Genomic DNA, 17,574 nt, shown 5'->3' on the forward strand with positions numbered 1-17,574 from the left:
GAAGTAAACTTATGATTGGTCATAACAAAAACATGACAGACTAGGTTAAAAAGGCAAGACAGACTTACATAAACTGGAAGAGAAAAAAACTGAAAAGAGGCAGGGAATGCCACTATCTACCAGAAGTGATAAAATTCATGGTACTAAGCTTACCAAGCACTGGCCATTTATAAACTACCATTTAATAAAAAAGTAATCACATCTCTGAGGAACATTCTCTTCTAAGTATTCATAATAGATAGCAATCTCAATGAAATTAAGCTTTTGGACATCCAACTTCAAAGCAAAAGCAAAGGGATACGAATACATACATCTTGAACAGCCAAAGGTTCATACACCACGTTGCATCACAAACAAAAGGAAGGTGAACCCATCTGCACATGCCACACCACCTCAGAGCAAAATCCACGAAAGGACCTTCCCCTACTCAGGAATACATTGAAAGACTGAAAATGAAGAAAAAAGTAAACAGTCACAGAGCAGGGAAGTTACCATAACAAGAATCAGGGTTGAGTCTGTGAACATACTTTTAACTGATCTGGCAAAAAAGGAGGTTGCAGACATTGATGCTTTCCATTATTCCAGATAGTTAAAATTAAAGCAAACTTCAAAGAGTTCTAGGGGATCTGATAATACTGAATGACTGATTTTCATTCGTCATTTTATTGTCCTGTGTCAACAAGTGCAAAGTAACACACTCTGAGGAAAAAAATAACCCTAGCTATAAATATACAACGATGAGTCTAAACTAGGCATTACTACTTACGAAAAACATTTTGGGATTATTGCAAGCAAACAGTTCAACTCCCAGCAGCAAGAAGTCAGAGAAAATCTCAGAAGGTATTAGAAACAGAACAGAGAACAAACAGGGAACGTTCTGCTGTGATGCACACTGCACATTATTCTGGCTGCTTCACCTCAAAAAGGGGAAAGCTAGAAATGGTACGGAGAGGAATGACAACTAGGCAGCATGTTTAAAACAAATGAAACTATTTTTCTCGCATCAACCCATCACACACACAGAAAATGCAGTTAAACTGCATAGAACTTGCTGCTGTGCAACAGCATGGAAGTCACAGATTAAGACGAGTTCAAAAAGGCAGCAAACAAATTCACCTATAAATAGTTTAGTGTTGCTATTCACAGTGCAATAGCCCAAACGCAGCTTCCATCTCAGGCAGCAGCTAAACAAGTGTCTGTCAGAAATTTACTGTTAATATTTCAGCAGCTGACAGAATTCACCCATTTCCTACGCTGTTCAGTCAGCTGCTGCTGCTGGCCACTGATAAAGGCAAGATGCTGGATTAGATGGACATTTGGTCCAGCACAGTATGTTAGTTCTTATATTTAATCACATTGAGCAGCCATACCAGTATGCGTCTTGGGTTGGTTTGGAGGTTGGTTCTTCTGGTAAATAAACCAGGCTATAATTCAAGCATGTAATGTTAAAGGCAGAAAATGTTAACTTCTGAAGCAGAAATCAAACTGGTTTATGCCTATTGTGTAATATAATGCAACACTGAAATAAACAAAGACATGATCAAATATTCAAGGGTGTGGGCTTGTGGTGCTTTATTTTTTTTCATAACTCACCACACCGCTGAAAAATTCTCCTATAAACCCCTCACTAATCAGGATGTCAACCCAAGGAGATTCAGGCAGTTACTTTCTCCTAACCGAGAAAGACCCAGAAAGTTGGAAAGCAGCACGAAACATAAGCCATGGATGCTTCCTGGAAAAACTGCCAAGACCCGTTTAAGATTGGCAACAATCTGGCTTCCTCCCAGCTGACCAGAGGAAAGATCTCCTGAACCAATGGATTCAGAGGGAATATGTAGATGAATGTCTGACTCCTCTCCAAGAAAACTGAACTTGCCAAAGTCATCAGGTCCTGTCTGACCCTGGAGCAGTACTGGATGCTCTCTTTTTTAATAAGGAAGTCTAGCTGAAGCAGTAATGCCATCGCAGAAAATGCATAACCTCAAGCCGAGGCCCAGAACGAACAAACATCAAACAGAATTCTGCTAGGAAGTACTGCTCATCCTGCTAGAAAGACTGCCTAAACAATTTGGTGAATGTCTGGTTTCTCATCACTGTCAGTTTCCTTCTCTTCTGACAGATGAGCTTTTGAAGATAGCCAAGCTGAAAGCCATGTAGGATAAACAAGCAGGTCTCAATCTGTAAGAAACACAGAAGTTTCATTTTCTAGAGCCCAAATTACAATGGGTCTAGGAAACAAAGCAAGTGTCCAGTATACACCACCATTAAGTACTGCTGTAGGCAGTAAGGTGAAGATGGATGTACCCAAAAGCTTATCATCCTTATCAGGAAGAAGCAAGTATAAAAATGTATAAAAAAAGAGCAGAAGCTTTGTGATCAGTTTTGTGACGATGCAGACATTTCCTCAATAAAATCATTGCTCAGTTACACTGGTAAAGAAGCTGACCACGATCCAGTTTACATGAGACATCTTTTAAGTCACACAAAAAGACAACAAAATAAGAATTTCAGGCTGCACTACATTTTGGTTTTCACTTCATATAAGGCATACTTATAATTTTGTTATTTAAATAACCTTCTGCTTATGGAATCACACAGGTTGGTTTGGGATTCTTTCATTTTGTCTTGGGAGAGGGGCTTGTTACCTAGGTCAGTAATAGCATTGAAATTGGTCCTGCTGAAAGAAAACAGCAATATAATACCCCTGTCATCCTAAAGATCACTTGTGCAAACTACACTGGCAACAAATAGCACTACAAACTAACAATTTAAACAAATTGGCACTCTTATTTGTAGTTGGGAACTTCAGATTTACTAGATGTTTTCTAACTCCACGCTGCCATAGGCTGAATGTTTCAGGTTGAATTTGTTGGTATCTCTGACAGAATCGTACGAAGATTTAATCATAACGTGTGCGCACACTGAGTTTATTCATGCTTCGGTGCTTCTGCTGATCATCTGTGGGGCCACATTTCTCCCCTCCATCCCACCAGTAAAGGCATCACCAATGTGTAATTTGTCTCCAGATACATGACTTGGAAAGTCTTCTTCTGAAGCGCCCCATCTCTCACTGTGAGAAAATTCTAGTACTAAGCAAGGTATAAAAGAGCTCCAAGCAGTACCAAGAAACCTCTCGAGATTCATTCACATTTTTTGCTCGCAATAAAACCCAAATGCTTATCCTCTTGTTCTCCCCCTAAGTTCAAGGGGAGTTTCTGTTCTCCTCCATATCTGCTGATACTTCAACTACTACACAGGAAAGCTCAGTTGATTCCGATGTATTCCAATACAGGTAATGAGTCTGATGAGTCCTCTTCTCACACCTTAGGCTGCGTGGAGACAGAGGAAGAACCAGACAATTGTATGGATGTCCCCAGATTTATGCCCATTTGCCCGTAGTTCCAAGCCAATCGCCTCGGTGATGATGCAGGCTGACCTTTCCATTGCAATACAGTTCTCATCTTGGTTTACTTCACATGTCGCTGACACTTGCATACAATGCAGAACTGCTGCTTTGGCAACACAGAGAACAAAACCGGAAAGTCTTCTCTCCATAAAACACAGTGCCAGTCAACACTCTCTCTTTGGATCTCAGACCTTTAATGCCAAGGCGACATACCTCAGAATTATTTTAGAAACATCATTTCATGAAGCAGTGGTGACGTAAGCGGGACCCAACTGCACATGAACAGGAGAAGCATTCCAATCGCTGAACTGTTAACTCCAGGAAGTTTCATTACACCCATCCAGATCAAGAGATCACTACAGAAGTCACGTTGTAGAGTATGACACATGGTAGTTACTGAAGTTGCCTTGTATTTGGCCTTGAAGTTGTCTCCACAGTTACAGAGTTGAGATGTCACAACATAAAAATACTTCAGTAAAGAGACAGTACTTAAACTAGCTTACCACCGAAAGTCAATCCAGGCTTACACAGAACCAGCGTCTGAAAACGTGAACAATTCTAATGCAACATTAGAGGGGCATATGCCAAACTGCCTGAGCTCCACACACTAAGGCACCAGCAGACATCACAAGCAGTGCCATTAAGGGCTGTAACTGGAGATACTCCAGAACAGAACAAAAGACGCGCATTTAAAAGATCATGATTGAACAATCCCACCAAAGCCCATGCACCTAATGCCATGGATAATCACAGAATCCATCACATGGGAGTTCTATGCATGAGACTCACACCTTTAAGTGAGCTGTTTACAGTAGGCACGTAACAAAAAAGGGAGCCATACCTTTCACGTTTGCATTGGAATATAGTGTCTGCATTAAGCGGCACTAAAAGAGTTAGCGGAAGCAATGCTGGACCCAGCCAGCTGGGACAGATGCAGAAATTTGGGTATTGCTGCCTCTACTGATTTTCTACTTGGAAAAAGCATTCGTCCAAATTAACAGAACAAGATATCTGTCCCCAAACAGTACTCACTTGGGAAGACTGGAGAATTCTGCTCACATCAGCTGTACACAGAATAGTTTTAACAAGTGGTTAAGACTTCAGCACTGATGACACTAGTTACTCAGTGTTACTTCTGCTGTGCATTGAACCAGTCCACACAACCAGCTATGTCAAGTCCTTTACACCAGACTTGGAAAGTACAATACAGAAACAGTGATATTATACTAAGTTACTGGAACATCATTCGCACACTGGTCATAGACAAAGTACATTCTGGAGATGCTTTAATTTGGTAAATGTAAGCACTAACCTTAACTCTGACCCTCTGCATACATTTAGGATGTATGCCCATGTAACAGTATCTGTAAAAATGTAATCAAGCTTACACAGTAATAGGCAATTTCTTGTATTAATTGCAGTACAATGTAAGGGTGCCAGAACAGTGGCCACCAAAAAAAAAAAAAAAAAAAATTCAACAGCAACAACCACCACCATCATCCTCCTTCTGTATTTTTTCAGGTTCTGCAGAACTTGAATCAGGACTGTTTCTTGGCACCACTGCTTACCTATGCAACTCATATTTCACTGGATTTCAAATTCACATTTATTAATCATCATCTCCCCTATGCATCAGAAGGTCTCTCATCCCCATTCAAACCTCTACTTTTCTTTCAACCCAAAATAACGTAATAGAAAAATATATCCAAAATGTCAAAAACAAACTACCCTATTTATTTTGTACAACCAGTTTTACAAGAATCTCACCTCCCTTGGAGCAAGCACTATTTATTTGTACACCACTCGTACTTAATCAGTAAATCACTTTTAGGCTCATTTTGGTAGCAACATTCAGGACTTGAAGGAAGCAGGTAGTTTACTGGATTAAACACACAAGTGAGGGCCTCTGTTCCTAGCTTAAGGTCTTCAATAAATTTACCACAATGCAGAATAAATCCACTTCTCTCTGCCTCAGTTTCTAATGCAAAACATGGGAATAATACTACTTACCAGACTGACCTGTTATCTCTCAAGTGGAGCAGATTCTCAAATAATGACAGGCACACCTATACTCAAGTGAATAAATGATGCTGATTCACAACAGCAGATTGCCTGGGCCAAATTCCATGCAGTATTAACAAGTCAACAGGAAGCACTCCAAAATTACTGCACTGATGTGCTCTGATCTTCCTTCCCCTACATTCCAGTCAGCTGGCACTCTCACTGCTCCCTGTAAATGTAACAGGCACAGGTATCAACCTCAGATCCTGTCTTCCCTTCCCCTTTTATCATAATATCCCTCCTTACCCCTTAAAAGCTTTGCTTTTTCCTTCCTTCTCCTCAAAAGCACACAAATGGGAACTTTAGCATCTGGAGAATGGTATTTGGAGCTGGGGTAGTCACACTCAGTGTGGGAGTGCTGATGGTAGTCACTAATCTGAAAGGAAGAATTCAAGTAACCGTACACTTAATAGAAGTTCCTTTCTTCTCAAAACCATGGTTAGTCAATATAAGTAAAAAGATTTACATGCTATATCACATCAGCGTAACACAATCACTGTGCCAATCTAACATGGAATCACAAAAGTACACAATTAGCGTTTAGTGGAAGAAAATGCGAATGCAAGACTGATGTACAAAGGAAGCAGACTTCAGCTACAAGAAAAACAAAGTATCCAAAACATTTTTACCATGGGGATTGCCTTGGATTTTTAACTGATTTACTTAAAATCGGAAGACTAAGCTGTAGATTTATCCATTTTTAGTGGCTACTGTAATCAACTGAAAAGCGTTATCATTTCCAACTTTCACACTGCAGACACTCCTCTCTCACGTGCCCTCACACCAATATCAACCACAACCGTCACCTGCTCTCCTGGGACTTCCTGATTCCATGTACACAACAGCCCTGCTCCAACAGCGTCCTAGGAGATGGAGACAGCCACCACGTGGCAAGAAGGCTTACCATAATAGTGGAGACTAAGATGAACCAAAACGGTGCAGGGCACAAAACTAGTCCTGCATATGCCACAGTAGTATCAAGACCAACACTCACGGTAACATTTACAATCACAGCACTGCTGCAGTATCGGTGTAGTGCAAATCATTACAGTAACTTCTTTGCAAAGTTACTCTATAAAGAAACTCTCTTGCCTATAAATTAATTCCCAGATTTTTAATGGTCCTATTGCTGTGCTAGAAGAGATGTTTTAACAGATCTCCCTCCACAGACAGAGAAATTCTCATGCACGCTTCTCATTACATCATCTTTACGTGCTCCTCTCCTTGTTGTTTCCAGGATGGGTTCCCCCCCCTCCTTTTAAAAATGCCTTTGAGAAAAATCCCAGCTTCTCTCAATTTAGACTCTGATTATTACACAGAAGGTGTGGGGGGGAAGCCATATGAGGAAGAGAAACATACATGAAAGCTTACTGTGTGATTTTAAGTCCCTTCTAATGCAACTCCTGAACCCTAAGAAGCCTGTATGAGTCCTACTGGACTGCCAAAGACCACAGCACAGAAAGCAGCATTGACAAAGCAAAATTTAATCGTAACACAATGAAGGTTTCATAGCTGAAGGCTTAACATGTATCCTGCGTATGTGGGAAAATGGCAAAAATTATAGAAAAACATATGCAGATAGTATTTACCACTTTTCCCATGGTATGCAAGAGCTTCTGAAGAAGCTACAGGAGTTTCTGATACACTTATGAGAAAAATATAGACATGTCGTATATAGTACTTTCTACATACAAATAAACAGGGATTTAACAGCTACTTGTCCCCTTCCTTTAAGTTTTCCAAAGCCTTAGAGTCAAACAACTTATACACGTGATTACAAAATCATCCCTTATATTAGCAATGTATTTGGCATAAGGAAAAAAAAAAAATCAGCATTTTTTGACAGAAATAATCATGGTCAGAGAAGTGTAGATTAAGTTAAAAAGGGAAATCTGAAAAAAGGCCCCAAGTTTTGAGGAATCATACATGTTTTTCCTACATCAGGAAGGAGCAAACCAAAGATCAGTATTTTCGCTCTTGCAGTTTTGCAGCAATGACAGTGTCAGTGCAAAACAACAACTGGAGGTACCGGTATTCACAGGCATAGACCTATGCTGAACTAATCAACTCTGCAGCTGAGAAGCTACTGTTCCTGCAGTGAGGAACTAACCTGGAACATGCATTTAACAGGCCAACATCATCAGGTTTTGACTGACTACAAAAACTGCAGCTCATAATCACAGGAAAAACCGTTTGATTAAATTAAACACTGCACATTCTATTAGCGTTCTGCATCAACAGCCAGGCATCCAAATATAATTCCTGCAAGAAGTAAGGTGGGAGAAGACACTGCGAGTTTTAAGCCAAGAAGAAATTGCCATACAGGGATGAGAATTAAAGGCAAAGGGGGGCGATTTTCGTGTTTACTTTAGAGCATGAAATTCAAAGGAAAAGCAGAGCTGGTGGAATATGCCCAAATGCAGGTGGGAAATGGAAACCAAGTCTCTGATTCTGAAACAAGTTTTATGGTGACAAATCCACCAATTCCAGCAGGATTCTCTGAGAATACAAAATAAGGGGTACGGTACAGTGGGATTCCTCCCTGGGAGAAGAACTGCAGTTAACTCAAGGACAGGTACCCAGCGTTCAGAAGCAGCGCAAACCTCACCAGTACTTCCCAATTTACCCTTTCAGACAGTACATTCTGGTCAGGAATAATAAGGGAAGCTCAGGTAGTCACATCCTTTCCATTTGGGGTCAGTGACAAGAGCATCCTTAATACAGCAAATTCAGACTACACACAACAATAGATTTACATGATAAAGATGCTTATCAGAGACAATTACTGCAAGCTAAGCAGCAGTGAAACAGTAAGGTGTCTGGAGCTCCCACTAGAAGCAAATTAGCAAAAAGCTTCATTATTAGTAATATAGGCCATTGTAGTCCTTTTATAAAGTTATGAAAAAGGTTTGTTAGTTCAGGAGGGGCAGGGGGGCTGGTTTTTTGTTAGGTTTGGTTTGTGGTGTTTTTTTTTTTTGTTTGCCCTGTTTTTTAATCCATCACAAGCCAGGTTATTCAAATTTCTGACTGAACATCTCAATCGGGGCAGTTTTGTCACACTGGCAAGAAGGAAGAGACAGAGACGGAAAGTATTCTAGATAGACCAAGGACTAATTTCTGGCTTTCATGCGAAATTTTGTTGTTTTAGCAAATTAAGCAAAAGCCCTGAATAAATACATTCCAAGTTCTTACAAAGCATTACAAGAGCTCAACATTATCCACTTTTTAAAGGAACAGCAAAAAAACTAGGAGACAAAGCACCCAGTGCAAGATCCCCCAAGGGCCAGCAGCAGCATCTTAAACTGACACCAGATTCTTCAAACTTTGTCAAGTTCTTCAGTGTTGCAAAACCCACTTTAAACTACCTTGTGGGGAAAAAAGAATGAAATCCTGGTACTCTCAATTCAACAGGGAAGCTTCCCATTGACTTGAGCAGGGCCAGGATTTCCTCCCAGATCAGGACACATTTGCTCTTACGAGATAAGAAGTACTTGTAGAAGAGTTTTTGCTTTACAACTATGCTTCAAACTCTTTTGCACATCCCTATTACCTGCGTGCCTTATCTAGAATACTCTGATACAGGAGCGTTACAAAGGGCACTGTCGCAGGCTCTCCACAGAGGGTAAAATGTCCTTGAAGGACAAGATACATCATCATTCCACTACATTAGATTTATCTTGGTTTCTTCTCCTGACTGTTGTGTAGGCCCCATCAGCCAGCAAAAGGGAATTGCATCCTCACAGGGCAACAACGACATTTCTAACCATGCCAATATACTAACTGTAACTATTCCAGCTAACAGTAATAGTCCTGCCAGGAATTTGCTTCACAAGGGCTGCAAACACTTAAAAGAAAACTGTATTACTAACTGTTTGCAAACTCTATTACAGTTACAGCATATGTAAAGTTTTAGATTAATATCTGTATAGATTTACCTTTTTGTATTATTTTAAACAGAAGTATCAGCAATGTACTGTGCGTACAATGCATCAGTGATGACAAAAATACATTCCCTCCCTCAAATAAGCTATTACCACCTAAATATCTGTCATATTTATAAACCGTACAGGTGAGGGAGAGAACAACTTTTAGTTAGCTTCCCCCCCCCAGCTGTGAAGCAAATACGAATGCTAAATTGATACCGAGTGGAATTTCTGGACACTTACTAAAAGAAGAATTTTGCCACACAGACCTAGATACAAGCTAATTACTGTGAATACAAAGAAGCTACTTTCCAACATCAGAAGTCTGGAGGTCTTGATCCTACTGCTGCTTATACAGGTTCCGATTTTAAGCATTCAGCTATTCTCTCTGACTTCTGCAGGACTTAAAGTAAACTACACATGACTTTTTGCAAGACCAGAGCTCTAACTAACTTCTCAAAAAACATCAAGAAGGTTTATTTCACATTGTTCGGCACCTGAATATGAGTATTTTTATATGTTACTATCCCGCACAAACTGAGGAACAAAGAAATTGACTGGTCTCGCTTAAAAATGAAGACAACTGCAAAACAAGGCACACAAGACTACAGCAAGTACTAAATTTGCTACAGGCCTAACAATTGAAATCAAATTAACGTCCACATTAACTTTCACAAACCCCACTGAACGTTATTAGTTAGCATTTTGCGTGAAATTATGCAACTCTTATAGATATTTAAAACCCCGAGCATTCCGAAGGTTACTATTCCCCTACCTCTACTTCAGAAACACTTCACCTTTGGTGCGAGTTCGAGCGCAGTGGTGAGAGCTCAAACACACTGGAGGACCACCGACCAGCACCAGATGCACTGGTACCCAAGTGTGAGACCAGCAATGATGTCACTAACCCCCCCAGCAGGACATTCCGGCTCCCCTGCTCTCTTACACAAGGCAACTACGTCTTCCTTCAACTTCAAGAAACAGCAGAAAAGTGAGATCTTGGCAGGTAAAGAGCTGCTCAAATCCCCCTTCGCTTTGCCAGAAAGCCACCATGATGATAGCTGGGCAGCAGTTTGAAAGGAGAACAGGGCAGCCACATTGCCATCCACAACGTCGCCTTGAAAGATTAGAAGTTTCCAGAATATCAAGCAGGATACTTGCAATCACAGATGAAGCAAGGTATTAGTGCAATTATTAGTATATTCTTTGTACAAAACCACATAGGCAGTTGGAAGACTTCCTTCATTGACTGCTTTTCCCTAAACACAATACCCAACTAGAAACTGCCTTCGACTTGTAAATAAAAATACATGCTGCTGCACAGTAATGGCAGTACAAGTTTAAGCTGACCAACTAAGAACTGCATCAACAACTCTGTTTCCTACACCACAATAGCATCTTCCACTTGTCACCACGAATCTCTAACTTCTGCTGGCGAGAACTACAGGTCCCAGGATGCATTAGTGTATCACCATCCAGGCAGGCGATGTGGATAAAAACACAGCACTGCATACTGGGGCTCGTAGTTTCCACAAGCCACATTCTTACTGAAGATGAAACCAGATGTAGGCCATATTGCACACTTCCACGGGCCAGCAAACCACGCACGCACCCGTACAGGGAGGCGCTGATAGTAATCACCAGGTAAACTGGATCGATACCGAGTTCTCATACGTCGAAGTTAAGAGGACAAAGATTTCAGTAAAAATAAACATCAGCTAAGCAGTAATTCCCAAAGAATCATTAGCAGTTTAGTTACTTTCAAACATGCAGAATGGGCCATAGCTTTTTAACATCTTCATTCTAAAGGGCAGTAATATTTTTTTTAATTCCCACCCACCCCCCCCAACACCCCCGACTGCTACATTTATTAAAGGCGCGCTCTTCTGAACATCAACAGGAAAAGTACGTTTGCTGAGGGGCATGTTCTCCCTGTCCAGAATTTAGTAATCTGGAAACAAATTACTCTCTTCCTCCATTTCTACAACGTACTGAAGCAGGAGCTTGCCTCTCTTCCAAAAAGCAGCAGAGCTTAGCTGAAAATTAAATAGCTGTATCTCAGCGTAGGCCTCGGAGAAGAATACGCTGTACTTCAGTAAAGGGAAGGGCAGCTCCCCCTACCAGTCTGTTCTAAGAAGGTTTTGATCAAGGAAGGAAACAACCAGGGATCAAAATGAGTAAGTCCTCCTTTCTTTTCCCTCCCTTTTCACCGGGTTCTGGATTATTATTGCCAAAAAAAACCCACAATAACATGCATATATAATTCCATCTGAGCACTAGTCCTTGCAGAACAAGACAGCCTTTGCAGCGTTTCCAGGCTAGCAGGCAGCACCCACAAAAACACGCGAAAGGGAAAGGACCAAGACTCTGACCCAAGAGAAAGACAGCGTCCTGTTGCAACAGAAAGACAAACGGGCAATGCTTCAGACACCTCAAAGTCATCCGGATGCACTTCCCTACAGAGGCAAGAGGCCTCAGGAGCATCTAAAGGTTTTGTCAATACAGCAATACTGTCCATAGGCCAAAGACAGCTGTTGCCATAGCTACTATCAGCCAGCTTATCAGAAAATAATTATTGCGATTACTCAGAAGTTTTGTTAAAACAATCTAAAGCTTCAATAGGATACCACTTGATCTCTTCAATTAACTGTTTGCAACTACACTGCCTTTGGGATCCACATAGTTAACAATGCTTGGATCTGCGGGGTCGGAGGGTAACAAGGGAAGGAATCAATGTTCCTTCGCCCTTTCACACCGACTGCTTGCATTTCACAGGCAGAAACGACCAAACCGAACCGACTGCAAGCTCGGCTGCTCTGCTAGAGTTCTCTCGCAGGCCTGGAGACCGCATCCAAGCACAGGCCATCTTAGAGTCACGGGCTCAAACCTGCCCTCATTTGTTTTAACCGTTCACGTCTCCATACTCCCGTTCCAGAAACACACCAGCTACATTTTCAAAACTATTTCTAATTACATACGCAACACTAGAGTCCCTTACTTCAGAGGCACACAACACTGTTTCTGAAGCAAGCAAACTTGGTAACACTCCCTTTCATTCTACAAGCGCAGCACCGTCACGTGGAAGGGCAGAATCTGGAAAACACACATTTTAAGAAATCCGACATTAAAAAGAAAAAACATTGAAGCTGCGTGAACATGGCCTACAGCAGAGCTCACACTAAGCAGAGCCTCGCTCCTTGCACACTGTCTATAAACACATTCCCACCAGTAACAACAAACATTAGGCTAGGGCTGGGGGGGTAGTCATATTGGGAAGGGGGGGGTTTGCTCTCCATTGTGGGTTTTTTAAAGCATGCTTTGAGCACACCATCTCTAATCAAAAAGCGAGTGTTTGCAATGAAAGTGAACAAAAAAATCTCAGGTAAGAGGGAACGAACAATAGGTCAAACCATCTAGGCAAAGAGCTTTTAAGGCACAGGGTACTTGACAATGCCAACAGAGATACTAAAATGATGTAAACAGTAAACCAGAAAATGCTGTAGAGAAGCCTACATCAAGTGCTACATTCTTTCCTTAAAAGTCTGGGATCAAAGTATTAAAACAAAAGATTCTGTGGTAAAGTTGGGGCTCTGTTAGGGCAAGTAGGCACGGTGAACCTCTGAGACCAAAGGCAGGCACCTTTTAGAACTTTCTACTTTAAAAATTATTTTAAGGACAAATGACGCTAATTGTAAAGTCAGATTGTCACGCAGGTGCACCCTTCCCCTCCACTAAGTATATTATAAAAAAACAACTCTTCTGATTTTTGTACATTTTCTAGCCATTCTATAGCTACACTCACCACTTGGCTTTTGTTATGTCAAAACCTCACAAAAGCAGAGTCAAACAAACTTACAATCATACTTCACAGATTTTAATCAGGTGAGGAACCCAGTAAGGTGCAGGAGCCATAAATTATTTAAAACTTATAAAAGAAACACAGGGGCTTGTTTTGGTGGGTTTTTTTCCCCTAAATGAGACTGTATTTGTAGTAAGAAAAAAAAATGAAGGAAAAAGGAGAAAATACAAAGTCCCCACCCCCAAATGTAAATAAACTTTTTTGCCTGCATAATGCATATCTCTACCACCAGCACAAGGCAGACACTGGCTTTGTGCTATACTGAACATGAAATATTAATGTAAGTTACCTATAAAAACTATCCTTCAGTTCACCCTCTATTTACAGGGTAGAGAAGTAAGTATCTCGCCCCTTGCATACGGTGGACATCTCAAAACCCTTCTGCATGCTGCCCCACCTTTCCAGTATATGGTTCATTCCCAAATAACCTTTGTGCAGTTAAAATACATCAGAAACAGGATGCAAGCTGCTTTCTGGCACAGAGTAATTGAACAAGGGCGATTCACGAACGTACAGGAGCCAGGCCTTTTGTGGAGTCTTACTCTTCTAGTATACGCATGTGACTGCACAGTCATGAGCATAAAGAGTGAAGGGGACAGTGAAGAAATACTACTAGAAGCTTAATAATAGGTGTTTAGCACTGCCTCTTCTACGCAAGCAACCTCTCCCGAAGGCTGCTCTGCTTTACAGCTCACACCACCACGTGACGGCCCTCCGAAAACCAAAGCCCTGTCACACCACGAAGTTCTTTCTGGAAGATTTGAAACAAGCAAAACCAACAAACAAACCCAAAACAAGAGTAAAAAGGTTAAGTCACCAACATGACAATCATCTTGAGTTTCTGGTACCCACGCAAAATGCTCACAATGTCTGAAACAAGACAATCCATGAAGGTTCCTACAAACTGGTATTGAAATGAAGGAGAAATCTCTGTTGTAACCAAACTCCACCAGTATCAATTCATTTGACTGAATAAAGTTCTTCATGGCTCCAAGAATAAGTATAAAGGAACCGAACAGCTACAATGTGCTCATAACGCAATTATGACTGTTATAAACAAAGTGCACGAACAACCCAAGTGATAGCCAGGCTCACTATTAAAGCATTCTAGCTGCACACAGAATTTCACAACTTTCTAAGGAGTCATTAAAACACATTTTATTTCACTAAAAAAAAAAAAAAAATCATGAAAACAGTCTCCTTTGTACAGATCCAGTCCAAGGATTTCTTATTTTTTTAATTATAATTTCTAAGGTGAAGTTTAACAGATACACACAAAACCTCATCTCTAAAAAGAGAGAAGCAAAGAACTATTTAGGCCCAAAGCTTGAAACGCAGTTGAAGCTGAATGGCCTAGGGTGAAGAGAGGTCTTTACAAAACCTGAACTGAAAGCAGTGACTTTATTGTTCAAGCTGGAAAACACAACAGCATTTTCCTCTCAGCACCACTAAGTTTCAGTTTCCTACTTTTGCTTTTTTTAAGTTCTTTGAAGGAACGTTTCGTATTTTCATTCCCTAAAAGGAAGAACCGCACTTTCTAATGCCTTCTTCTGCCTCCAACAAATCCAGTTCAGGATGCACATAGAGAAGAACAAAGATGAAAAGCTTGCAGGTGAAATCTTACAATGACTAATGGTAAAATAATTATTAATAAATACAATATTCCTTAACGCGACATTTTGAGTTCTACACCATGCTGGCTAGCTTCATTACTTAACAGAAAAGGAAAACAAACAAACAAAAAAATCACTAAAACCCATGATATGATCTGCTCCAAGTTTCTTATTGCTTGGGTTAGTACAGCTAAAAACAGGGGGTATGACCCAGCTGGAGGTAAGCACTCTGTGAGCAAGCACCTACCTTCTGCTGGACAACGGGTCTCTTAAGACCTTGAAGTTATACTCTATACATGCTACTACGCAACATGAAATCAATAGATAAAGAAGTTGCTTCATACTCCCTTCTGCATCAGCTCAAACTTCTAGCTGATGTAACTATCATAAAATAAATCTTATTTCTCTACCACAGTAAGGTTGAAAGGTTTAGAAAACATGCAAGCAGCACTGCATCTGTTTTGGTTTTTAATTTTTTTAATACAGTTTTACTGAGCTACAGAATTCTTTTCTAGAAAATAGTAATAAAAACTGCCCCCAAAGAAATAGTTTCATATAGCTGTCGTGAGACATGCACAGATATAAATAAAAATCCCAAAGCCTGTGATCTTTCTAAAGTGTGGTAATTAACTTCTCCAACTAATGCGGGTAGCTATGCACCGGGGTTTTTTTGTTTATTCCTTTCTTACTAGTAATTTAATGTCACTATTTAAACATAAAGTTATGTTATACACAAACAAGCTTAATATAAAAGTTTAGCATTATGTGTTAACTGGGTAGAGTCATGAATTTTTGATTTTTAGTGTCATTGGTTTGTTTTCCCCCCAAGGTTTTGAGAAGCACATTATTTTCTTCACAAATTAAACCCCCAAATAAGCCTCTTTTCATCAAAGTTAAACATTCCCCCGCTATGTAGTGTATCCAGCCTCACCAGCTAGCTCCAGGCAAGCACAGGAAAGCCAGAGGAAGCTGACTTACAAAACTGAAACTAAGCAGGTGTCTTCATTGTTACAAGTGAGCACAATGAAGAAAAAAAAAAAAGTAAACAGACTGGCAAAATCCTTTCTATTTCTGATACCTGAAAAATCTACAGCTAAGCTAAAAAAAAAAAAAAAAAAAAAAAGACAAGATATCTGTCTATACGGGTGTGTGGGAGTATCTCTCCTCTAACCTGACAGCAAGCAACAGCACATCTAGTTAAGAAAATTTCACTGGCCCAAAGGAGCCTACCCCGAGCGCACATCCCCACCTGATTTTTCCAACGCTCAGACCTACCGTACACCACGGTATACAACTTTCTCGTGACACGCAAGTTATTACCCCCAGTGGGACCTTTTTACATGCAGTCTCCGCAGTGAACAAAAGTTCATTGTCAAGCTCGGCGCTTGGGCCCAAACAAACATCCAGGAGGTAGGAGGGGGAGAAAGAGGGGAAGCGCTCCCATCCACAATTCTCAGATTTGCAGGCAATCACCGTTACTTACAATTAAAAAGTGGGAACAGGTGTAGCAGATATCATACTTTGATAGCTGAACAAAGAATATTACAGCACGTGACTGAAATGTGATGACATTTGTTCACCAATCGAAAACAAAAGCCACTCTCCAATGGCACTCTTCCCTCCACCCCCCAAGAATTAGGAACTTGGAAATCTCTCCATATTGAAACACATCTGTTCATAGCCTCATTTTTTGACACTTGAGAAGAAGTTGAATGAAGGGCTCCATGCATTAATCCGACACGAATTCACCTAAAAACCTCGGCGTACAATCCTGCCAGCACCCACCAAACTGCAGAGGTGGTTGTGGGAAAAGCTCTACCGACAGCAAAGCTCGGAAAAATAAAGAAAATAAAAAAACCCAAGACACACAACACCACCACCACCAAAATAATAAAAAATAAAAATCCTGCAGGAAGGCAAGTGAAGAAAGGAGCATGCACAAGAGGACTAGACCAAATGGCAGAGTCCCACATAAGAGCCCCACTCCACCTACACAGGCACAGGAGGGAAGGAAAAAATAAAAATACCGAAGTGGCCGTCGCGGCCGCCGGCGCCGAGCGGGAGCGGGCGCGGAGCCCCGGCCCAGCCCGTACCTGTGCGGGAAGGGCAGCCCGCGGGGCAGGCCCGGCCCCAATAACAAGTTGCAGAAGAAACGGAATTTTCCCGGCGCTGCTCGGGCCACAAAGACGAATGAAAGGAAGGAGGAGAGAGGAGAGAGGAGAGGAGGGGAGAGGAAAGGGAGAGGAGGCAAAAAAAAAAAAAAAATACAACACCAAAACAACAAACCACCACCGCAGCAGCGGCTTTACTACGAATTATCCATCACCGAAAGCGGCATCATTTCCTAGATAATAATAAAACTTCCCCGACAGCATCGCGGCGAAGAACCCGACCGAGAGAAAAGGGCCTGGAAATAATCATCCTGAAGGAAACCGGAGGGGAGGGGATAAGCCTCCCTCCCCCACCCCATCCCCAGTGCAATGTGTCATCTCCTTCCCCTGCTCCTCCCCCCCAACCCCAATGTGTCACCTCCTCCTTTCACCCCAAGTGTCACCCTCCTCCACCTCTCCCGCTCCCGCTCACAAACTTCTGCCGGGGAGGCCGGGGGGGGCCGCGGCGGCGCCCCGGGACGCTCCGCTCCCCCCCCCCCCACCCCCCCGAGGGAGGGGCCGGGGCCGCGGCGAAGTTGCTGCTCCTCATCGCCAAGTTGGC

At 41.6% G+C, this 17,574-nt stretch overlaps 1 protein-coding gene across 9 annotated transcripts in view; it reads right to left on the minus strand.

The window, feature by feature from the left end:
• PHF21A (PHD finger protein 21A) overlaps positions 1 to 17,574 on the minus strand; it is a 132,913-nt gene that overhangs the window by 114,753 nt on the left and 586 nt on the right. Inside the window, exons 2-3 of one of the 9 annotated variants that reach the window (XM_080395931.1) lie at positions 5,714 to 5,843; positions 5,426 to 5,636 (exon numbers count right to left, since the gene is read on the minus strand). The exons of 5 other annotated variants lie outside the window; for them this stretch is intronic. The gene's annotated coding sequence lies outside the window, so the exon portion shown is untranslated. Of the gene's footprint in view, positions 1 to 5,416; positions 5,637 to 5,713; positions 5,844 to 17,148; positions 17,348 to 17,574 lie in introns of those variants that run through there. 3 more of the 9 variants (XM_080395932.1, XM_080395934.1, XM_080395933.1) reach the window with 3 other exon arrangements.

Source organism: Falco punctatus (assembly GCF_963210335.1).
Source record: "Falco punctatus genome assembly, chromosome: 7".
NCBI lineage: Eukaryota > Metazoa > Chordata > Aves > Falconiformes > Falconidae > Falco > Falco punctatus.